General features: G+C 41.1%; 1 protein-coding gene across 2 annotated transcripts in view; it reads right to left on the bottom strand.

Moving 5' to 3' along the window:
* Positions 1-25,817, bottom strand: part of LOC119476717 (MAM domain-containing glycosylphosphatidylinositol anchor protein 2-like) — a 312,808-nt gene that overhangs the window by 210,839 nt on the left and 76,152 nt on the right. For both annotated transcript variants that reach the window (XM_037750166.1, XM_037750167.1), the window contains exon 2: positions 13,481-13,803. The gene's annotated coding sequence lies outside the window, so the exon portion shown is untranslated. The remainder of the gene's footprint in view (positions 1-13,480; positions 13,804-25,817) is intronic.

Genomic DNA, 25,817 nt, shown 5'->3' with positions numbered 1-25,817 from the left:
AGTCGCAGTTCGCAGTATGCAAGCCAGCATGCTTTTCTGGCTATTCTGACCCACAATCCTCTGCGCAGCGGATATATTGGTGACTTCAAATGGGTTGTATTTTACGTATTCATGAGAAGAGTCCATATGAACGCATCCTCTTGTGGTATTAACAACCTCATGGAAGTGGAAGGTTTCTGAAAGCTCAGAGTTCATGAGTTGTGACGTGTTTGTTGACGTTGTCAGAAATGGCAGAAGCCATGGAAATTAATTTTTCGGTACATAGTAAGTGAATATATTGTAATTTTAGTCGTATATTGTAATTCTTCGTATAATATGTCTGAGGAAAATGTCGATATTCCCAACTGCCATTTATTTTTCCTCTGTCATTATGGCTTTGCATTTCCTGCACTATGTTACCCATTTGCTGGCTTGCTAAATTGTTAGCCTCTGTGGCTTCTAGACGTTCAAGGTGCATTGTTATGACGGAGTAGTATGTCCCAATTGTATGCATACTGCATGCAACAGTACATACTTTGTAAGAGCACCTACAGTATGTACTAAAAGTAACAAGAAAAAAGGGATGCAATTTGGAACGCAGCCATTATACTGTAAATGGTTCCACTTCATTGTATTTCCTGTCGGTTTGTAGTGTTTTGTAATATCAATACTGGCGGAATCTAAAAGTTGGACTACAGCTGTTTCCTAGCAGCACAATTTCGATTAAACGGTATTAATTAGTGTAATATTTTTCCCCAATGCAGCAGCAAATGTTATACTTTTGGGCCAAATGGGGATGAATGTCAAGAGCCACAGTTTGATTCATCTGCAAATTAGGTTTCCCTGTCTTTTAATGCCTTGCAGTTTGGTGCAAAAAGTAATTGTTATTTCAGTAAATGCACCATACATTAGAAAAGCATGACACTTTTGCAATTTCACAATATATCCAGATTGCTAGCCAAATTGTTTTCTGGTACTTTGACACTCAAGTCGATAGTAGAAAGCTTGGCAGAGTCCAGCATCAGATCAACTTATCCTCAAAACTGTAACATTGTCTTGACAAGTATTTCATCTGATTTTTTCTTTTTCTCTAAAGCAATTAAAAAACAACAACTGTATTTAATGTTGTAACAGAAACTAACTACTAAACACAGTGAGGGCCTCATCTTTCTAGGCAGCAGGGGATCAGCTGGGGAAGTGACTGCTGGAGCCCCAGTGGGTGGTTTGGCGCCCTCTACAGGACTCCATTAAATGAATCAATAATCATGCAGTTATTGGGGGTGATACCCAGTTTGTGACCAGGCTATAGTTTGGATTGCACATGCCCACTGTGTCAAATAGAAATAAATATCACATAATGATTATTTAATCGCCTCATGAGACTTTTATCATTGTAATTCAGCTGAGCTGCCAATATCTGGTTCTTAGACGAGGACCTCACAGTGGAGCGGAGGAGTAAAATGAATTTAGTGGAGTTAATATTTGATATAGGCTACTATAAATTTAATTTTGGATTTTAAATGATTAATCTTGTCCATCCTTTTTTATGCTGTCATTAGTACGGTGCCCTTGGAACGCCGGAGTGGTGGAGCAGCGAAGATAGCAACTGTAATTTGAAAAACTGTTTCAGATCTTATTTTCTGCCAATAACTGTCTTTTGTTTTATCTCAAATGGTGTGTGGAGCGGAGAGCTCTTTAATTTTTTATCCTCGCTTTAATTCAGGATGTTTAACCATCTCTTGCTCTCTGTCTTGTCACTCTGCCTCTCTTTGAGTATACAGTATATGTCCCTCCTTGTGAAAAGTGGCCTTTTCTTTGACAGATAAATAGAGATCTTCATTCATCAAGTCATCATTTAATATCCAGTGTCAACTTGAGCTTAACTTTTCTTTACAACTTGCTGGTTGAAGCGAAGTGGTATGATTTATTTTAATTGTCAGCTCAATACAATTGGGCATTAACCTCCTCCAACTCACATTGACATTTTTCAAGTTAAAACTAGAATTTCCGCCTTGTGGTTGTGTGACTCCGCCGACCAGTGAAGTTGCAGTATACATCCCTATCTGTCCAAAATGTCATCACTTCATTATTTTATCAAGTTTGACATTTGTGTGAAATTGTCATAATTAGCATATGAATTTCTGGGTTATGGACAAAAATGTGTTTTGTGAGGTCACAGTGGCCTTTAAACTTTTGATCACCAATATCTAATTAGTTCACCCTTGAATCCAAAAGGAAGTTTGTGCACAAATTTGAAGAAATTTGCTTAAACCTGCAGTAGGCAGAATATTTTTGTCATCATTGGGCAAAAATATCATAATAACCTTTCAGCATATTGTAATTCAAGTGTTCTGAGAGAAAACTAGACTCCTGCACCTCCTCATGGCTCTGTTTTCAGGCTTTAAAAAATCGAGCCCGTGACGGGAGACTTTGGCCAATCACAGGTCATTTCAGAGAGAGAGAGTTCCTATTGGCTGTTCATTCAACGGAGGCAGCTGTCAATCACTCGAGAACTCCGATCAAACGGTCAAACTAGACAGCGCTGATCAAATATGAATCAATATTCTGTTACTGTAATGCCTATTTCTCGCCTCAAATGTTTTCAGAAACATCTTGTCGTGTACTGTTTAGCTGTAAAATGAGAAACTTTGCTCCGGCTGGTGGGCGGTGCTTGGTATTTCCTCAACTGATCTCAACATGGCTGCCGGGTCAGAAACTTTCTCATTTCTCAAAACATTTGAGATGAGAAAGAGGCATTACAGTAACAGAATATGGATTAATATTTGATCAACGCTGCCTAGTTTGACCGTTTGATTGACAGCTGCTCAGAGACGGCAAGGCTCCAGCTCGGCTCTGATTGGTTGTTTTCCTCCGGTCTGTGAAATCTAGGAGCACCGGAGGACACCGGAGGACACCGGAGGACACCGGAGGACACTACTGTCAGGATATAGTGACTGTTTTATAAAAAAAATACTTTTTTTAAATCATATTTTCTCCAATTCTATACCCACTGCAGCTTTAAGGCATTCCTGAGAGATCATATTCACGAGATTAGGATGGACCTGAGGTCACAGTGACCTTGACCTTTGACCACCAAAATCTAATCAGTTATTCAGTGAGTCCAGGTGGACAGTTGTACCAAATTCGAAGAAATTGCCTCCGGGTGTTCCTGAGATATTGTGTGTGTTCAGGAGAATGGTCCGGACGGACGGACGGACAAACTGGAAACATAATCCCTCTGACCACAGCAGTCACAGCACGCAGCGGCATAAAAACAATACTTAGGTAAATAATTTGCAACAGTTAAGCAGTTTAGACATGAAGATAAGTCAGTTGAATGTGTGTGTTTTGTCATATGGCGATGCCTGTGTAGTCCCTTTTCCCCCACCTGCTTGCTGCTAATCATTATGTTTATTACTGTAGGTTTGCATCACCCATCCAATATGGACCGGAGCGGGAGACCACAGGGGAAGCTTAGACTTTAACTCTCCATCTGTCTATTGTGGATAAATAATCTGCTCTCAGCTTCAACCCCCCCCCCAACACACCCCCCCTCTCTCTCTGTCTTCTCCTTCCCTAGAGGGATATAATGCAACCTTTTTAAACCAAGATGTCTAATGCTACTACAGTGCACTGACATTGGAGGGAATGTAATTACGAAGCCCATTGTGGGTGCAGTGTCTCCATGCAGCATCATTAGGGGGGGTTATAAATATAATATACCTTATTGTAGTTGGAGCTGTATGACATTTGACTAAATGTATTCAGTCATACACCGCATGAGGTGTTGGATATGGTAGGAAACGAGACAATTTGGCATTTGAGGAAGCCTCTCTGGGCTCGGCGTTCCTCTTCAAACACAGCAGACCTAGATGATGTCACGGTGAAAACGCAAGGTTCGGGGTCAGCCGGAGAGGAGTGTGTATCTGTGTTTGTGTATGTGCGAGCGTGTGAGAACGAACATGAGAGGGTTATGGCTTTGGTACTCTGACAATATTCTGCTCTGGTTGGCATCACACATGAGCAAATCTCAAATGGAACAACATGTATTTTTCCATCTCGCTGCCTTGAAAGTCATATAACAGCCAGTGGCCACCTGTGGAAACGGTTCCACTGACAACTGTAGCTCAAGGCTTGCCAAGCAATGCTCACTTTTTTTTTTTTTTTTTTTTTTTAAAGTCGGGTTACTGTTGCTTCATTTAAATTGTCAGCGTCACTATTCAAATGTGGCATTTGAAGCAAATTATTACTTTAAACCTCTATCTGGTGAACAAGAGAGACGTCATTGGGTTTACCCTGAGGGGACTGTGAGATCGAAACGACACAGGCATGAGCAGTTAGATTCAAAAGACTTAATGGTTCCAACAAACTGAAATTAACTTTTCCTCCGAACAACCTGAAGAATCATTAAGCATGCTACAACATCCAGGTTACAAGCACCCGTGGGGGTAAGGGATATACATTTGTGTCCATCACTCGAAAATCGCACATGCCTGACTGCATATTAGCTACAGTCTACACACTCACAGGACACAACCAAGCGCCCCCCCTGTGTGCCTCTGTTGGCAAATGTTTCACTTGGAAAATAGGTCACCTCCGAGCTGGCAGAAACATTTTATAAGGGACAAAATTTAAAAGTGGACAGATTTGGTTTCTCCGTGTCATGATTCGTTGCATGTGGCTTATCCGAGTCCGGCTGGGGGGAAGGAGGCGGCGGGTAAAAATGCATCCAACAAGAACACTCATGACTCTCTTCCAGGCCGCAGTTTAAGAAGATGCAAAGGCTAAGTGCGTTCTCTTTTTGGTGGTTTTGCGTCTCTTTGTAGGTGTTTTGCGACTTTTTTTGGTGGTTTTGCATCTCTTAGTAGTTGTTTTGCATTCCTTTTTGGTCATTTGGCATCTCTTTGTAGTTGTTTTGTGTCTCTTTGTAGTGATTTTGCGTCTCTTTTTGTGGCCGTTATGCATCTCTTTGTAAGCGTTTTTTCATCTTTTTATGGTCATTTTGCATCTTGTTTGGTTGTTTTGCATCTCTTTTTAGTTGTTTTGCATCCTTTTTGGTCATTTGGCATCTCTTTGTAGTCGTTTTGTGTCTCTTTGTAGTCGTTTTGCATCTCTTTTTGGTCATTTCGGATTTCTTTTTGGTCGTTTTGCGCGTCTTTGTAGGTGTTTGATGTCTTTTTTTGGTTGTTTTGCATCTCTTTGTAGTCGTTTGCATCTCTTTTTTGGTCGTCCTGTTTCTCTGTGTAGTCGTTTTGCATCTTGTTTTGCATTTCTTTGTAGTCGTTTTGCATCTCTTTTCGGTCGTTTTGCATCTTGTTTTGGTCACCTTCAAGCTGGCAGAAACATTTTAGAAGGTACAAAATTTAAAAGTGGGCAGACGATTTACTTTCTCCGTGTCATGATTCGTTTCATGTAGCTTATCTGAGTCCGGCTGGAGGAAAGGAGGCGGCGGGTAAAAATGCATCCAACAAGAACACTCATGACTCTCTTCCAGGCTGCAGTTTAAAAAAATGCAAAGGCTAAGTACAATATAAAAATCCTAGCACTGAAGAGTTAATGCATACTTTCCTCTGTTGATTCTCTAAGACGGCAACACATAACTTTATTTTATGTTAATGGGATCTAGACCCCATCTGTTCTTAATGCTCGTGCATGCCCTTCCACATAAAAAGAGCTGACTCCGTTTAGATTCTGTGCTTTTAGTTTCCTGTTGAGGAAAGCATCATCCTCGGCGCGCTCTTAACATGGACTAGTGTAAGATCTCATGCTGAGAGGCAGGCCTTAGCCCGACTATAAAGACAAAACGCACTTCTGACGGGCATGACGCATTTCTGTTCTACAAATGTTCCCTCAGACACCCCCGTTTTCCCTGGGTAGCAGCACTCTGACACACTCAGTATTCACAGCGGCAGGAAGCCTGTCGGCAGTATTTACACACATAACTGGGGTGAAAAGAGGTAGATTTCACAATGAGGTGCAGCGGTTCATGGCAGCTGGTACCAACATGCTGTCAGAATCCAGAAAGCACAGCTCTTTGTGATGGTCCCTGGTGAGAGATCAGGGCCGGTCTCCACAGAGGTTGAATCGTCACTGAATTTATCTAAGGGGTCTGGAGTAACCTGCATATTTGAAGCTTTGTAAACCTTGCCACCACTGTGTGAAAAGTGTAAAGCTCAAGTCTCTTTTAGGTCGTTTTGAGTCTCTTTTTATTCGTTTTGAGTCTCTTTTTGGTCGTTTTGCATCTCTGTAATTGTTTTGTGTGTCTTTTTGCATCTCTTTTAGATGTTTTGCATCCCTTTTTGGTCATTTGGCATCTCTTTGTAGTCGTTTTGTGACTCTTTGTAGTCGTTTTGCATCTCTTTGTAGTCATTTTGCATCTCTTTTTGGTCATTTTGGCATCTCTTTGTAGTTGTTTTACATCTTGTTTTGATTGTTTTGCATCCCTTTGTAGTCATTTTGTGTCTTTTTGTAGTTGTTTTGGCATCTCTGTAGTGGTTATGGCATCTCGTTTTGGTCGTTATCTAAGCAGTCATTTTGCATCTGTTTTTGATCATTTTGCATCTCTTTGTAGTTGTTTTGCATCTGTTTTTGGTTGTTTTGTATCTCTTTATAGTTAGTTTTGCATCTCTTTTTTGGTAATTCTGCATCTCTTTGTAATCGTTTGCGTCTCTTTTTGGTCATTTTGCATCTCTGTGGAGTCATTTTTTGTCTGTTCGTGATTTCCCACCAAGAATTTTGAGCAGTAACTTCAAACAGAGGCTCTGGCCAGGGGCCCCCTAACCTGTTGGGCCCCTGGGCCTGTGCCCAGTAGGCCCATTCAGTAATCCATCTATGTGTAAATCAAAAAAGATTCACAATTTTCATTAGCTTTCCTCACAAGGGGAAACTTTTTATGACACCCTTCAAAACCACAATCTGACTAATCTCCACAAATCAATGTATTCATCTGTCTATACAGTGATTAAGAAAACCTTTTATGTCTCCCCTAATTTAGCTGTCCACTTTAACACCAGGGGACTTCCTACTGGCCTATTGATCAGCTGCACACCCAAGTGATTCATCCCAACTCAGATTGATTCTGCCAATGCTGTTTTGGCGACACAGCACAGAGTTAACACGACATGCTAATTAAGCTGTATGCACCTACTTCACCAATTAAACGGCCCCTATATACTTGACATCAGACACAGACAACAGAGAGAAGTCTCTTCGTAGAAGGTTAGGATGCAATACGTCAAATAAAGACGATCTGTGGATGAAATTGTAGAGGATGTGCGACAAAACACGCTGCACATTGTTGTCAATCTGCTCAGTTCTTGATAACAATAATACATTAATTTCTCATTATGACAATATATTTTGGTAAAACTATCTAAACCCTCCTATTTATCATTTATAATGAATAAATCAATGTTTATAAAAGACAGTAATGTAGTTGTGTCAGATATAAGGACATTAGTCAATGATTGATAACACAGCATAACATCGCTGTGTTCATATTTAATAATGCATATACGCTTATGAACAAATCCTCACACTGTGTTATAAAATATTTATAACAACTATTTATACGCAATAAAAAATATTCTCAGGTGAAACAGATTTTGTTTATAGCGCTTTCAGCCGCATCTCATCAGCAGATAAAATGATGCTAAGTTGTGTTGCAACACATTACATGTATGTGATGTAATGTAATACATTGCATACACGTAATGATATGTAATAATATAAGTATAGTTATTATAATAAACACGTGGCTTTCATTGTATTTACATCCAGTTTCAAGAACAATGTTAAGATACACATACAGTATTTTATAATATCATCAAAGTATATTTTTATAATGAGAAAAATACCTTGAAAAGGGAAAACCTTTCCTCATAATGAGAAACTGAGCAGATTTATTTTCCTCACGGCGGTCGTAACGCACTGCCGTGTATTTTTTCCAGTGCTGTGCTAATCACAAATACCATGATCCAAGCAAGTACAATCAGGTTCCCAATTTAAACTGCATAGAAAATGTGATTCCCAGTTTAGTATGCGGCGCTACTTGGCTCAGTGTCTGAGATTGTAATTATCTCTCTGTAAAGAAGGTAAAGTGAAGCCCATGTTAGCCCTTTCGTGTCCTTGGCTGCTCCGGGGCGGGAAAATAAATCTTCAGAACAGATCTCATTCTGGGTACATTCATTACATTGTACATTGCACTCGACAGACAGTAAATTACATTACTAACTCCACTTAAAATTGCGGGGTAAAGAGTGGCAGGAAAGGAAATCCTCATTGGAAAGTAAACTTCAAGTATTTGTACCACGGCATAGCCTCGGATCAGCGCTGAATTACACACACAGTCCAACCTCCACCACTCAAAGGCCACAAGTAATCACTGTTTGTACCCGAGTGTACAAACAGATGCGGATAATTGGGTGTTTCGTAAGAAAGATACCATTACAGTGTAATTATTTCCTTTATCTGCGGCAGATCCTGTGCCTGATTCTGCGTGAAAGCCTCATTGTGAATCGGAGCTCTTTCTGTGAAAACACAGTAGAGGGCCAGAGGAGCAGTGGCAGAAAGCAATGAAGTATGGGTAAAGTGGTGTGTGTGAATGAAATACAAATGCCACTCCATTCAGCATGGGCCGAGTTTGTCATAGATATACACCCAAATGAAAAAGGGCCACAATCACTTTAGGCTGAGTTGCGAGCAAACAAATTAATTATTTATGAACAATGAATATTGCATATTGCTCTCAAAATTTGTTGTTGCCTCTCCTTCATAAGCCAGCAGATTTGATTTGCAGGGCTGGATATTCACTTCTATGGAAGCTGAATTCTAATCACATTTTCTATGTCAGCACATGGAGAAAGGGAGAAGTGACTAGCGTACCGTTGATATTTGTGACTCAGAACAATAAATAATGTATAATGTATACATATATTTTTATTTAAAAAAGACATCTATGTTGAATTATTTGTGTTTCATTTTCTTGACGTGCAACATAAACACGGTCCGTCCTCTGAAAAAGAGCTTCTACCTTGAGCCCAGTCCTGTTTACGTTTCTATCATCCGTGGCCGATAAACAATGTTTCGCCGGCAGCATCACATCATGTTGTATCCCTTATTTTCACCCAACATTGCCTTCTGATGTGCCCACTTTAAAAAGTAATCGAGTGGTCAAACAAAGCTTGAAACAGGCGCCGTGTAACCATTGGCTTTTCTATTTTGCACTGTGGTTCAGGTGTAGGATAATAATGGCTCTGCCATCTGCTCACCCGCTTGTCCTTTAAATTGTCTTCCTTTGCTATTGGCTTAAAACAAAAAAAAAAACCTGAGTGCACATCGCTGTTTATGCCTGGCACGCAGCATTCTCACTCTGGCATCAAAAGTACCACCACCACCAAAAGATAATTATGGAAATATGAGCAAACACTGGGGATTTAGAGGCAGAATTCTTAAACCTTTAGAGAAGCTGGTTACACTGATTCCAACCATTTGTCTTTTAAAAATAAAAAAATACATCAATAATATGCAGCATCAATACAAATATAAACCAACGGATAATTTTTTTCTGTATGCTTATAAACAAATCCTTGCACTGTGTTATAAAATATATTATTATTATTATTATTATTATTTTCCTTTATGTAAGTCTTTATTTATATATTTATAATTTTTTTTAAAGTGTGTTCTTCCTGTCTTTTGACATTATGTTTGTGTAAATGGAAAAGAAGCACGGTGATAACATGTCTTATCTTTGAAAATGGTGCTTCACAATAACCTTTGAAACTCAAATAATGCTCTTATGCTTTTATCCATTATGTACGGTACTTGTATTCCCTACATTGTCATTACCCACAAATGTTTATCTTTCCATCCACCCCTCCGTCTCCTGTCCCTGTTCAGGGACGTGGGAGGGGTAGGGGGGGGGGTATGCATTTGACAAAAGGCAGCGTCCACCCTGGACAGGTCAGCAGGTCACCACAGCGCTAACACAAATAGAAAGACGACCACATTCACATCTTCAGGGCAATATTAGAGTTTCCACTTCACCTAACCTGAATGTGTTTGAACTGTGGGAGGAGAATTGAGCACACAGAGAAGGAAGCCCACACAGACACATTGTGAACATGTATACGCCACAATGACAGACTCCAGCTGGCCAGGGCAGGTTTGAAGCCAGGGACGCTGATTATCCCATCTATCATTTTTATGGAACATATGAGTCACAAAGCTACTCTTCCAATCGGGCATTCTTTCCTGGTAGCTCTAGCTCTGAGAGGTGGCTAATAGTTAAAAAATACTAATATTTATGAATTATTAAACCTACATTAGTTGATTTTTTTAGTTACTTGGGGGGCAACACAACAAGCTGTGAACACATTGACATATTATCACATTATACAGCTGATATGGTGAATGTTTAGTGCAATATTCACTCTCCTTTTGTCTCTGTTTTGGTCTCCACCAACTCCAGAGAAAAATATCTGTCTCTTTAGCTCCTAAATGCTCGACTATGTTCACCAGCTAGACACTAACTTTGACTGTCTGCTGTTCGGAGTTGCTGATGAGAGCGGTGAGAGTGAACCAAAGCCTTAAAGCTGCAAGCTGTAAAACTAAAACAAGGAGCTTAAAGGATGCTTAAATGCTCAGTACAGCTGAAGGGATCTGCAGATTGGGTGATAATTCTCTGTGGGATTACTGCAGTGACCCCTTTTACATTATACATACAGTAGTAGGGCTGGCACGATAGATCTAGCTCTTAATTCAATTCTATCACGGTACTTGGATGTCAATTCGATATGTATTGCGTTTCGATTTAACAATTTATCGCGATTTTTGTTTACTTTTTTAACACCATGGGGAAAAAGTTGGTTCATATACTTCTAGGGACATTTACTTTTGGAAATTGCTAAATTAATACAGTAAAAATGTTCTGAAGCCAAATATATCAGTCATTGTCGGAAATTATGAAGCAATGTGGTTTTATAGCACCACAAGCGTTCAAAAATGTAGCTATTTCAAGGTACAAATATGGGACTTTTACTTGGGAATACCTCTAAATTGATACAGTAAAAGTGCTTGATTTTGTGTCTGTATGTAGTCAGATATGTCCTGAAGTCAAATATATCAGTTCATGTCAGGAATTATTTATTTATCTTTTCCATTAACCTAAAAATAAGATATTTCCCTCACAATTTAATGGTATTTTCTTCTTAATTTAAAAGGGACATGTAATTTTTTTTACTTCAGGTGATTATACATCCAATTAATCTTAATTCCATCTATGTATTTTGTATGTACCCATTGCTAACACCTTATTTTGAAAACCGAACGTCATCTTTTTGCTAGCTTTCCCCATCAGCTCCATCCGTTCTCCTTATACATCCATGATATAACTGCTATATTAGTCTTATATGTATCTGAACAAAACGATATTGCATTTGGGATCAATAGGAACTGATATACACTAACATACCTAGCTTGTCTGGACTTCCCATCATCAAACATTGCTGCAGGAACGGCGTGACAGCAGCAGCCAAAATAAATCGAGGACGACAGAGCCTGGGGGAATGATCTCTTTGCAATGTGTCATGAAATGTTAGAAGTGAGCTACTGCTTACTTCATGGCAGGTGATGGATATGTATTTGACCGGATTCCTCTTTTTTTTGTGTTACATGAAAAGCTCTGCCGTCTGTGGACATTGGCTGTGAAGTCAACGGTCGAAGAAAAACCTTTGTTCGTTGCACAAACTGTCGTCATGAATATCGCGCCGCTCGGCACCTCAATGATGCTGTTGGTCAAAGTCGCGTTACATCAATTTGAGCTCGGGTTCAAACAGATGAGGTGTAATAACATATTAACAAATACGCCCGATACAATTCACGCATCAGTAACAAATCATTATTTGGATATTCTTACTTTCTGAATGTCTGGTAGAGTTTTGTTGGTCTTTCGAGATCTATTTTACTCAACCTTCAGTTTAAGTGAACATCATGAATATTTGAAATGTTGGCAGAGCACGTCACAGAGCCAGTTTACCAAGGTTGTTGAAACCTCATCACGGCGGCAACACCTCTTAGTCTGAAAATTTAAATCTTCACCCAAAGCAACACCTGGGATGTGATCGGCTTTTGGTGCATATTCAATGTTATTCAATACAGCAACTAACTCTGTTCATTCGACTTTTACTCCTCATATTCTGCGTCTGCTGCGGCTCTCGTTACTGTGTCCAAGCAACTGAGGCATCATTTTCAGGATGATTTAGGCTCATTGGACATGTGTGTGAGCAGTGGATGAATTTCTCACTTCCCTGTAGATTTGGTTGGCTCTGAAACCGCAAATCATCCTGCTGAGCTCGTAATGAAATTAGATTTAATTTTTTCTGAGATGCATCTGAGGTAGCGTTGTTTTTCACATCACATGCATGCTGTTAGCATGTATGCAGATGCGCTGCACAACGTGAGTACTTAACTAAAATTGTGGGCGGCGAATCAGGGGAAATAGAAGACTTCACTCATCTGTCTTTTCTCTATTAGTGTGTACTTACTTCCTATCATCATTCATCACATTTTTCCGGGCTGTCATTTAATTGCTGGGCAGGCGTCCAACACAACGTAGACGTATATGTTGCTAATAGATGTAAAATGAGAACAGACACCTGCGGCTGCGTACAGAGGATACAAATGCAGAAGTTGTTACAGTATAGGATTTGGCAGTTTGACAGGCTGTTCCATAATCAAGTGTGACTATTCAAAAACTGATTACTTTGATTCTTTTATCTCTTTTAACAGGGAGGGTTGCTAATAGGAACGGCGTGTACCTTTACTCCACCTATAACGAGACAGAAATAGCTGAGCAGAGGCCATGAAAGTGAATTACAAATAGCAGCGTCATGGCCTTTGTGGTGAATGTGTGTCGCATGTAATCGCTCCCATCTTTCTTCACAGATCTACTGTATGTGTTCATGCACAGACATAGAAGCTCGTTTGTAGTTTTCTCTGGTGTGTGTGTGTCAGAGGGGTTGGGTGTCCGGGGTATGTGTGTTTGACATGATAGTACGTCTCAGGAGAGCACAGCCAAGCAGAACTGTGATATGTGGAAGGGGGGTCTAATTATGGTGTGATGCCGGTTCAATGTGCTGCCCTCAGCACTGCTGACCGAACACTTCTAATGGGACACACAGGTGTCAAAGAACATGGGAAAACGCAAGGAGGGCTGCTTAATAAATAGATAATCGCATCAGTTACTCCCTCCTCCTCTCCGGCTGATTAAAGCCCGCTCAGACCGGGCTTCATTAAAGCGCACAAGCGGCATTACTCTCGCTACAGGAAGCTGACCGCATTGACACCTGAATGTTTTTTTACTCCTACAAGGTTTCCGCTGATTATTCTGTTGTTATCGTAAATGATTCTCGAAACAGTGTGGCGCTGGAGATGCTCGGGGATGCGCCCCCGGATGAGAGGATGGGCAAAAAGGAGGCAGTCTGCAATGAATTACACTCACCGTCTGCATACAAATCTGCAAGCCGCCGCTGCCGCCGCCGAGAGACGGCGAGGCCGACAACAGATTTAACATCTCAGTGAGCGGGTGAGGATGGTGCGAGCTGGCAGCTCCCGTCTTCTCTCGCTCTCCTTCATACGCCCTGTCTTCACTCAGCCAGCCACCCCGGTGATGATGGTGGAGCGGCGGCGGCGGCGGCAGCAGCGGGCCAGCTGGCGTCCCGTTGGAAGGGCCGGTTGGGAGGGCAGCCAGCACGAACTGTCAGAGGCCTGCCAGGGATGCTGAGGAGCTGGGCGCTCTCCGTTCTGCTCAGCATGATGCAGTAACTGGGAACACACGCACACACACGGCAGATATGTATCATTACACAGTGCATATGAGAATTTTCAGTAACTACATTATATTTCCCGTCACATAACCTTCAGTATAAGCCTCATCATTACATGCTCACTCTCAAGAGCTGAGTCACTATATGAGGAAATATTTGTACATCATTTCAACAGAATTGCCGTGATCAGTAGATTCACTTGTTTCAGCAAATTAAAGTTGTGCTTTGCTTTCACAATTTCCACTTTGGGAAACTTTGACCTGTGAATTTATGCCGTTAACTACGGGTGTCAAGATTTCAATTATGAATCAGAAATTTATCAAAATGAACTTCCGATCTCGATCATAAAATCGAAAAAATTGACAAGCAGGAAAATAAAAACAGGGTCGACGATTATTTTATTTTACTCCGCCCCGCCTACATGCGTACGTCTGATGAAAAATACAATGTAACAGCCAACTCACTCATGGGTTAAAACTATAAACCAGCATAAAAATCACAATTACTAACATAAGCCACCATGTTCTGAACAGACACGTTACATTACAAACACTAACAAAAGTATCATTTGCATTGTGGAACATAAAACAGCAAACCTAAACTACTCATTTCTGTTCTGATTTCTGTTTTGTTTTGTAATGATTATGTACTGAGGTGGGACACAGATACTGATATTGAAAAGATGCAGCGTTTTACATTGGAGACTGTTGTAGTCTTGTTTTTGAAACACTTTCTAAATAAAAAGGGAGTTCAGTTCTCTTTGAAAGAAGAATTTGAAAGTGTAAATGACGGTTGCCAGGGCATAAAACCAATGATCTGTTGATCTTCACGAATCAAGACTTTCATAGTCTAACAATGACATTAATAAGTCATATCAGTTGTGTAGTACCACCCAGATCCATATAACCCCTAAAGTCCTAACTTTAAAAGCAGATTGGCAGATTCACAACATAAATACTAGAACACATGTGCACACAGTAGTATACAGAAGAGGGACCAAGTATGCCTGAGGTAGATCTCACAGATCGAAACGTTGCCATGAAAAGAGAAAAGAGAAATAAACTATTTATTTGGAGCCTCTAACAATGTGCTGACCTCCTTTGTGCCACACACGCAGTACATACACACATACTAGTCTCACACTATATACACATTACACACATCAGATATTTGCAGAATTATCATTCAAGTAGCGTGTCTGCATGCATACGGGATTAAACAATACTGAGGGCCAGATCTACTGAGAAAAGAGCAGTTGCATCTGTAGTGACTTTACAGTTCAAATTCATCTTTGATGAACACAAATCCCAATTCCCCATCTACTTTCTTTGCGTTGCAGTAATATTGTTTTTTCATTAATAGTCAAATTGCTTCATTTTTTGTTTCTAATAATAAAAATGTCATCACAACGACCTTTCCTGTATAAATCCTACCTGCGTTATGTTTACGCCTTTTCAGGGGCAGAATTTTGTAAACCTGTCCCTCAGAGTCCACAGCCATGCCAGGGACTCTGTGAGGCTGTATTTAGACACAATGGTGCTTTTCATCATCTTAGTTCAGCATGATAGCATGGTAATATTTTCTAAAAAGCACTAAATACAAAGTAAAGCTGAGGCTGATGGGAGTGGCATTGGTTCTGCAGGACAACTCCCAGACTGGACAACACTGTTGTAGCGACATGTCAATCACAAGGTAGCCACGCCCTAAAGCATTCCCTGCTTTATGGTCTATTTGACTCTAAAAGGGATCATAATTTACTAAATGAACATCATGCTGTATTGAAGAAGACTTGAAACTAGCGATTGAGACCATAAACTCATGTTTATAATGTTTACTGAGGTAATAAATCAAGTGAGAAGTAGGATCATTTTCTCATAAACTTCTATACATTAAGATTTATTTTTGCAAACAGAGGAGTCGCCCCCTGCTGGCTGTTAGAAAGAATGCAAGTTTAAGGCACTTAAGCATTGGCTTCACTTCTCAGACCGTGGATTTACCCACCAGATGAATTAAGTGTTTGACCTAATGATTGCCCGATAAAAAGCCGGGGAATCACTAGTTATTAAAATTCTTCTTGAGGAAGACATGAATAATTGTACAAAATTGGACTCCATCCAATAGTTGTTAAAGATATTTCAGTCTGGACAAAAGTGGTGGACCGACTGATGTGGCTAAAACACAAATCGTATAAAGACATGCTGTGTATCTCTATCTTTTCTTTTCTTATCGTTTGTCACACGCAGCTAAACACACAAATAAAACCAAGGGTGAAAGAGGCGATTGTTCCAAGTCTTCATCATTCATCGCAAAGCCTTGATGGCCCTCAGTTCCCAAAGAGCTGAACTTTTTTTTGTGTAAAAGGGGCCACACTACAGCACAAGATTGAATTTTTAATTAAATCTTTACCCAGTTGTTCTGAGATTGAAGGTTGTCTTTTTTCAATTTTCAATTAATCACAGCATAATGTCAAAAGTCAAAAAGGTCTTTCGAACCTTTTCACCTCTTTTCATTGTTTCCCATCTTTTTGTTCACACATCGACATCCTCCTGTCTGTCTGTCTGTCATCAGTCTGCTCCCGTCTGTCTGTCTGTCGGTCTGTCTCTCCGCTCATTAACAGGGTTGTGTGTAGTGAGGCTCAGCGGACATTATATGCGCCATCTATTTGCCAGATGTTATTGCTTACACGGTGGCGATTTCATAAGGTGCTGTGACAATTTCATTAACTTGGGGGAAATCAGACTCTCTTTCCCAGAGAAGGAGAAAATGGAGAGGCAAAAAAAAGGGGGGTTCGGGATCTGAAACGCTGTTACATTAGCAAGACGGGGGGAGGAATACATCACCGAGGAATTACTGAGCACAATAGACACGGGCAGAGCCATTCTCCTCTATTTTAATGAGATATGCTCGGCTCATGCTACCTGCAGTCCTGGGCTGTGGGTAAATGAAAATGCACCGGGATGGCGCGCTCAATTGTTACTGACAAGAACCTTGATCTGTTAGCAATGCGGCTGATTCGCCTATCTGCTCCACGATGGATTCAAATTTTCAAATTGAGAGACATCAGATGATATCAGACATATCCCATTTCAGGACCATATTGTGCTTTCGGAGTTAGCTCACTGTAGGGTTTTTGGAGAGGAGGGAAAAGCTCCACAGTCACATGGTAAATGGGGTTTCATTGAAAGCAGAAAGACGAAGGGTGATAGCCCTCCCTGATCACATTAGTCACATATCGATCGTGCCCCTCTGTCTGCTCGGTAAAGGTGAACACGCTAGACGTAATCCTGTTAGCGGGCTCTTTCCCCAACCACTCGCCCAGATGGAGAGGTATCAATGATAAGGGCTTCTATCTGCTTACATCTGAGGTTTCCCTGGAAGAGCTGTTTACAAGCCGCCTTTGTTCGTCCCTGGATCTGAATTTACAATACGCCGAAGATCAGAAATGCAAAAATAAGTTGTTGTCTCTGTGTGTCTTTATCACTGTTGGAGGCTATATATCTTATCTACACACACTTACTGTACACACATACGCAGAAGTAAACACTAGAGTTAGCACACACTGCGTATGCAAGCGTGCATATATAAACGTACATAAGTTCCCGACAGCAGTGTGTGATTGCTAAAACAGATGAAGAGATAAAGGGAATTCATCAAAAAGCACGACGCTTAAACTCAGTGGCCAGCGATGCATAATTCATCGCTGATCAAATTTGACAAGTTCTTATCTCCCTGTTTGGGGGTTTGTTGTGGAACAATGCCACCTCTCTTTTTTTTTTTCTTACGGGCTGCATTGTCTCTGGCTGCTGCAGGAGTCGCGAGGAGCCTAATTTCCATTTTTGCAGTCGGGCCACATTAGCATACATTTCTCCATGCGGTAGTGAGAAGGGGACAACTGGGGTCCTCATCAGATAGGATTAAAGAAGAGAGTGCGCCGGAGCAGAACAGATTTAGGGAGAGGCAGGCGGAGATAGCGAGGCAGAGAGAGGGATAGAGGAAGGAAAGGGGACAGGGAAATAGCTGGACCATGAAACACGAGTCTTCTCGACCTAGCACATGGTAACTCTGCAGTACATCTCAACCCGTTATTAGATGGTACTTGAGTCTCTTAGCAAAAGTCGTGTCTGCTCAGCTTTGATTTTTCTTTATTCTTAACATCGGCGGCTCAACAGTCCCTCTTCTGCCGCCCAGGGTCACATCAGACCTTGAAGCTGAAAGGGTCCAGGAGGTGATATTCTGCTCGCGTAATTTCACTTTATAGTTGCTCTTAGTACAATGTCGTCTTGCCCTTGTGAGGTACATTAGTGAAATTGATGGTATTTTTTTGTGCAACTGAAAAACCTGGATGGACCATTTAAGTTTCACTCATACAATGAAAATGTATTGCCAGACACAGACATTTCATAGCGTTCAAAGGCAATGTAGTGTACAGAGGCAGACAGATGAGTTTTCAGACTCTGAGCGACTGACTGACTTGGATGCTCGCAGTCGCCTGGGCATCGAGATGAACGGCTCCCAATTCAAAGGATAAATCAGGGTATTTTTTGGCGGGAGGGAGGGGGGGGGGGGGGGTTTTCCCTAGTTTCTGCCGTCGCGCCAGTTGTCAGTTACTCAAGTTAGGCCCTTTTTCTCTCATCCGCTGGGTCCAAGCACAGATCAATCAAAATCAAAAGTGCTTAAAACTTGTCCCTTCAAAGCAGTTCCTCATATGACATTCATCCAATGCCTGTTACTCTAAGAAGGATTAATAGTTAGCTGTACTACACACTCGGTTTGCAGCCGAGCGTGAAGCCGTCAGTGATGAGAGTCAGTACCTTCAAGTCTGTGGCCGTGGTTCTCTGCCGGAAAATGGTGGATTGCGAAGGAGTTTAAGTATCTCGGGGTCTTGTTCACGAGTGAGGGTAAAATGGAACGGGAGATGGACTGGCATTTTCGATGCGGCGTCTGCGATTATGCGGGCGCCGTACCGGACCGTTGTGGTGAAGAGGGAGCTGAGCCGGAAGGCAAAGCTCTCGATTTACCAGTCCAACCCTCAGCTATGGTCATGAGCTTTGGGTAGTGACCAAAAGAATGAGAACGCGGATACAAGCGGCCGAAATGAGTTTCCTTCGTAGGGTGGCTGGGCTCAGCCTTAGAGAAAGGTGAGGAGCTCAGACATCCGGAGGGAGCTCTGAGTAGAGCCGCTGCTCCTTCCCGTTGAAAGGGGCCAGCTGAGGTGGCATCTGATTAGGATGCGTCCTGAACGCCTCCCTTTGGAGGTTCTCCAGGCACCTCCAAATGGTAAAAGGCCCCGGGTAGACCCAGAACACGCTGGAGAGATTATATTTCTAGTCTGGACCGGGAATGCCTCGGGGTCCCTCAGGAAGAGCTGGAAAAAGTTGCTGGGAAGAAGGATGTCTGGAATTCCCCGCTAAGCCTGCTGCCCCACAACCCGGCAACAGATAAGCGGAACAACATGGATGGATGGATGGATGGATGGATGTACTACTGCTTTACTGTGTAAACCTCAGTAAAAATAGTTAAAGCTAACTCAGGGATCCTGCTTCATAAGACAGGTCTCCACGGGCCGATGCTTTGCATTTTGTGCTAAAATGAGTCATTAGTTTGCCAATGAATCAAAAACTAGCAACTGTGCATGATTACATTTCACCCCAAAATCTCTTGTTGTGTATGAATGTTGTATATACAGCTATCTATTTACTGTATTTCTCATTAATTTCTCATGTGTTCTCTGCCAAACTGATCACTATTTTAAAACTCATTTGAAAGTGAGCTGCACCAGTCAGAGTAAGTATAATATAATATAATATAATTCTAGTTCTCTATCGGCCACATCTTGCAGCCTTGATCAGCAGATGTAGTTTGCTCAGTTGTCATGGAGATGATTCAGCTCTCAACACATTCATTCAGGGCCAGATTTAAGACAGTGATGTAGCACAAATATGTGCAGTGGTTCTCAATGAATTTGGGGCCCTAATCTGCGAGTATTTAGATCCTGAATTTGCAAAGGTAGCAAACCGTTTTCACAGTCAGCTCTGGAGCACTGAGCCCGACCTCCAGACGCAACCTGTATATGAAGGAGAGCTCATAGGTGCAGGTCAGGGTCAGCGGATTATAATGCAGTCATTTATGTGGCTTTGACCATCATGATTGTGGAAAGCATGGTAACCAATTTAATCATAATTTATTATTTGCTAGTAGATATAAATATATATAAATAAAGAAAATAACATTGATATTACTTGTGTTTTGTTTTTGTTTTTTATTAGTAGTAGAATTAGTAGTAGTCGTAATATTTGTTATTTTATTTATTTATTTATTTTCGATTGTTTTGTTTTCAAATTATGTCTTTTTTTTGTTAATAATTTCCAATGCATATCTTTAAAACCACACAAAAATCTAGTGTTTTCTTTTTTTTCTTTTTTCTTTAAGAACCTCTGAGTCATTGAAAGAAAAACAAATTTGAATAAGCACAACTTGCTATGTAAATCCCTCTACTCAGGTCAAAAGTTCACATGCCACAATGCCCTTCACACTTTCAGTCCCAGGCCAAAAAAAGTTTTTGTACTACATGTCCTTCCATTCATCAGCCTCTAATTAAGCACCGTGCACCGATTCAATATTACGTCATCATATAGGTGTTGGCGATCAGAGCAGAGGGAAAGGTTAGCAGTGAAGTTGTCTAGTGGCAGTAAATGTACAGTGTAGGTTACAGTTTGACCATGAATAAATAAACACTGCAAAAAATACTCCTCGATAACCAAGAAGTTCCCGTGTCTTACTTCCCAGCTGCTGAACAAGAGTGAGAGGAGAGTCTGTGGTCTCTGGACAGAGCCAGACAGCAGCACGCTCTTCTCCACCTAGGTTGCAAAACTGTAGATAAATATATTTATTCAGTGCCTTTTTATTGGGCATCAACCTCGCGTTTAATCACGTATTGTCGAAAAAATAGACACGGTTGCACCCGTGAGACGCAGCTGAGGCGCGAGCCTGCAAAGAGCCGGTGCAGACAGCTGCATAGATCTAAATGAGAGCGTATCGGTTGCGTGAGACGCATGAGTGAAAAACACGTCTGATACACTTGCGGTCTAGACGTGGGGTTAGCTAATTGTGGTTTGTATTCATTCAATCAAACATCACAGCAGTGATCTTTGCAGAAACACCTGGTGGAGATCTTCACTCTACTGAGTGCAGGGTTTCTGTTGGTGAAATTGACTCCCCGTCAGGCCTAGTCATCGGGGACTTATGTATTTTTAAGATGTTTTTTAAAGGTCCCATACCATGCTCATTTTCAGGTTCATACTTGTATTTTGTGTTCCTACTAGAACATGTTTACATGCTGTAATGTTCAAAAAAAACTTTATTTTCCTTATACTGTCAGCCTGAATATGCCTGTATTTACCCTCTGTCTGAAACGCTCCGTATTAGCGCATTTTGACAGAATTTTGACAGAATTTTGACAGAATTTTGACAGAATTGCAACAGAATTGCAACAGAATTGCAACAGAATTGCGTTGGTAGGCAACAGCTTGGGTCCATGTGTACTTCCTGTCACTGCAACCAGGAATAAACTGGGACACATTTAGAATGTTTACGTTTAAAATTGTGTCAAGGGTCTAAATATTGTATATTCATGACATCACAAATGAGCAGAAATCCTGACAGCTTGTTTCAAATGCAGAGTTTCTGAATACGGGCTGTGTGTATTTCCCTGTGGATTGAGTGTTTCGATACTTTCACAGTATTTATATAGGACGTAAGCCTGCTTTATAATAAAAAAAACATGAAAATCTCACTTTTTTATAATATGGGACCTTTAAACTAAAATGGGTCATACAGGCAACAAACTCCTTTAAGGAATAACTCCGTGCGTAGGTTGTTAGCGAATGCCTGTGTGTGCGGTCAAGAGAGAGAGAGAGAGAGAGAGAGAAACAGAACTGTTTGTTTACTAGAAAGTTCATGCGTCTTTCGGGGTTACGAGACAAGACGGGCTTCCGCCAGTCAGGCGGCCCGTAACGTTAGCGATCGTGCAGTTGACCGAGAGAGAGAGAGAAAGAGCGACGTGTGTGACGGACGGTAAGTATGAAGTTAACAGTAACGCTATAGCTGTGAACGTAGCAGTGTAGTATGTGTACAGTGTAGGCTGTCAGTTAATAAATGCTACAACTCCCAGGCCAAGTTTCCATGTCTTACCCCAACAATGGCTCACTCGCTTAAGGTGGGTCGGCCTTAATGGCAAACCGCCCCTCCGTGATTTGCTCATGAAACATTTCCCCCCTGCCTGCAGACACTTGGCCGCCGGTCCTGACAACTTTTTTGGCGGAAACCCTGGAGTGCACTTTTCTAGTTTGAAATGAGATGCTTTGAATAGTAAAAACCTGCTTTTGTGGATTTCTGCTGCTCCTTGGAAACACTTTCTTGTTATCAACAAAGACTGAAAGGAGTAAAGATACAAATGGATGACTGTCGCCAAAGTCGTTGAGTATCCAACGCACCATAATAAACGCCCTTGCAAAGACGCCTTATAGACGATACTCAACATTTTCTTTTCACACGGAGTGAATAAAGTGTTCCAATGTTGAATTGTCCTCCATTTTACCCAACGTTTCAAAGATTTTGATATTTCCAGAAACAGGTTGTTCATTTCATCTACAGTACAACCCATCCATCTTAAAAAGAAAAACTGAATAAATACAGAATCAGTTCAGCTAGATTGTCTTTGTCTGGCTATATGACAAAGAAATATTTTGTTTACTCTGACACATCAACCAGACAATAACAACAGACAATAATTCTGCAGTGACTGAATGCAGCCGGCATGTTTGAGTGATGAATATTGTATTCATGTCAAGTGGTTTTCCAGCAGTGATTCATTGCCGTATTTATGAGGTCAGCTATTACAACACGCGGGCTGGGCGGTGTCATGCGGTTGTACATGATGTTGTGCTCGGCCCTCCCGGTTCAGCACATTCAGGGCTCCGGTCCTGCCTGTCCTAACCTTCATCATCGCTCATCAGTGCAGGTCCCATGCTCTCTCTCTCTCTCTCTCTCCGTAGAGCTCACAGACATCCCTCCATGATTAATTCACCATCCCATTCCTCTGCTCCAACTGGATAAGTTGAGCACATCAATTATGGACCTATGTGTGTGTGTGTGTGTGTGTGTGTGTGTGATGTTTTCGTTTGACATAGCTGGATCAGACAAGGCTATCAGAAAATGTTCAATTGTGCGTGCGCGTGTGTGGGAGAGAGATGTGAGGATTTTTTATTGGAAAAATATTGATGCACCCATAAAATCTGTTCTGAAGTATTCCTCAGAGCTGCTTCATATTTTTCAGCATGAGGAGTAAAAATATGTTTTTTTTTTTACTTCAAGTATAAAAACTTAAAAGAAACATGTTAAATACAAATTGAAATGTCCTAAATGTCTCTTACACTTTTGTTGTGCTTTGCAATATTAATAAACAAACACTGCAAATGGCATGCTTCTTCAGAAAACTCATACAGAGGCAGAGGAAAAAAGCAATTATTTTCCTACAAGTCAAGCACTTAAGACTTCATCAGAAGGAATACAATGTATTTTTCTTAGTTAATTTTCAACATCTTTTGACTTAGATGTCCAGATGTTTGTTGGGAGTATATTGCAGGTGTGTATAGTCAACAGTGTTGGGGAGGTATTGGAGCTGGTGTCGCAGCAGTTTAAACTCTTTGTAACGCACCAGAGATTCTGTAACACACAGCTGAAACTGCCTGAACTCAAAGTTGATCAAAAAGTCTATTTGCCAGCAAGTCAGGATGCTGAGACTTATACCTACCAGCATGGTTCCACTTGACTTGTTTTATATCTGCTGTATCTGTAAAGGCCATATCTGGGTTTGTGATCAAATAAAATGTTCTCACGTTGTTGTAGCTTAATGGGTAATACAAATTTGAATTTCCATTTTAAATGCAAATGTTCTAATATGTAACCCGTCATGACCTTTTGCTTCAAGCAAGCAGTCTCATCTCTTTATTGAAAGTCCTATTTTAAGTCGTATTAATTAAATGCTTACCGGCTGTTAATGTTAACTAGCTCTAGTCCTGATGAGGTGCCATTAATTTACATTACGATTGCTCTATTTTGTAAAAATTAGTATTGGGCAAAGGTAAATTCTAACCTTATCATGATGTGCTCAAATATAATCTTACGAAATGTCGTTTTTGGGAGAAACTTGAATAAATCCAGTGGTTTGAAGGAGAAGTTTTCACAACAATATAAAATAGATGAGAGGGAATTATGAGCTGTTTAACTTCCTAACAAAAAACAGTATGCAAACAGAAATTAAGAAATGTATGTTGAAGTACATGACATTTATTGTTTTACTTTGTTTTTTACCGTGGTATCGAATTTCAAAAAAGGGTAAAGGAATTTCACTGGTATTAGTATCGATTAAATGTCTGGTATTGTGACATCTCTGCAGCTAAAGTTGTACAATTTAGACTTACTTTAAAATACCTGAAAAATACTCTTTTTATTCAGTGTCAGTTGATATGAAACAAGTTCTGCTTGTGCAAATTCTGTCCTGAAGAGTCCTTTGACTATTTGAGCTAAAGAGAAATTTTCAAAACACTAATGACATACAACCAAAATCCATTTGGTAGAATCCATATCCTCTTTGTAGAAATTAAATTGAAAATATTTCTCGTGCTTTCAGTAAATGTGTATTGTATCCCCCCTGAATACCAGACAGTCTGTAACTGCACTATGTGTTGAATACGGTCAGGTATTAGAAGTGATGATGGACGCTATGAAAGAGACTGCGACCTTGTTGGAGTTGAAAGGATCTACACTTTACTGTGTTGCTAGAGAATCTCTTGCACATGAAAATATGCACAAGCAATTGGAAATTGGTATAATACGCATACTGTAGCTGAAATAGTGTCACAGCCACTAGCAAAGACTTGCCCTATAGCCAAGGACTTCTCCATCTTTGCCAGGTGAGATAATCCCATGGAGGTTATTCATCAGATTGAAAAAGACAAGGCTTCACTCTGTCTTCCCCGTCGCGGTATCTCTAACTGGAAGCTTCAGTTCTCCCCTCTGCCGGGGGCGAGAAAGTCTGTTCAACTTTTAAGTCAACTCGGCTCTCGCAAAGGGATCTAAATTAACATTGCTGCGTGAGGTGCAAGCCGTATGGATTCGAGTGGGGGTGGGGGGGATTTATGATGAGCGCAGAGAAGTTATCAGTGCCGAAGCTTTACACAGGACGGTTTGCATTTGAGCCCTTTACAGTGAAGTGAGAATTCCTCGTGACATCTGAACCACCATGTAAACGTCAGTCATTATGGAGCTGTACATTAAGCGAGGCTTCATCTTGTCTGGGAGTTTAGGGCGTAGTGACCAGTACTTTTTAATGCAGTGACAGCAGCAATATAATGAGTCCTGAAGACTGCTGATTCCTCTTTATGCGCCCCACACAGGACATCACCAAAACTCTAGCTGCTCATTATCCACGTGGCTTGGATATAAAATTCTTGATATGAGTTTTTAGGTGCGGCGGAACATACACAGAAATGCATATGCACACACACACAAATACACCTCACTCCTCTACCCACTCTTTTCCATCTTATATATTTCCAGCATGACTGAGCTTACCGCATTCCCCTACAGAGCCCTTCTCCAAACTTGCAGAGTGCTTGAGCAAACACTGTGTACTGGGCCAATTAAAACTCCTGTGGCGTGGGCGAGGGGGTATGGCAGCATGGGATGGATAGATGGGGCATAACGACCCATTTGGGTAATGACCATCTTTTCCCTCGCCCTCCCTCTCCCTTATATATACACACCTTCATCTACTGCCTTCTTTTGTATTTCTGTCTTTCTCCCCCCCCCTTCCTCCCAACTCCTTTCTTTCTCTACCTCCGTGTTGATTGTCTGTCACTCCCCCAGTGCTCCTGGGAGCAGCTAATTGCACCTCTTGCACTCCCCCGCTTCCCCCTCGTGTCATAGGATGCCGATTGTGGCGGGGACTCA

This window comes from Sebastes umbrosus, chromosome 18 (assembly GCF_015220745.1).
Source record: "Sebastes umbrosus isolate fSebUmb1 chromosome 18, fSebUmb1.pri, whole genome shotgun sequence".
NCBI classification, from domain to species: domain Eukaryota; kingdom Metazoa; phylum Chordata; class Actinopteri; order Perciformes; family Sebastidae; genus Sebastes; species Sebastes umbrosus.
This window is presented reverse-complemented; position numbering and strand designations above follow the sequence as displayed.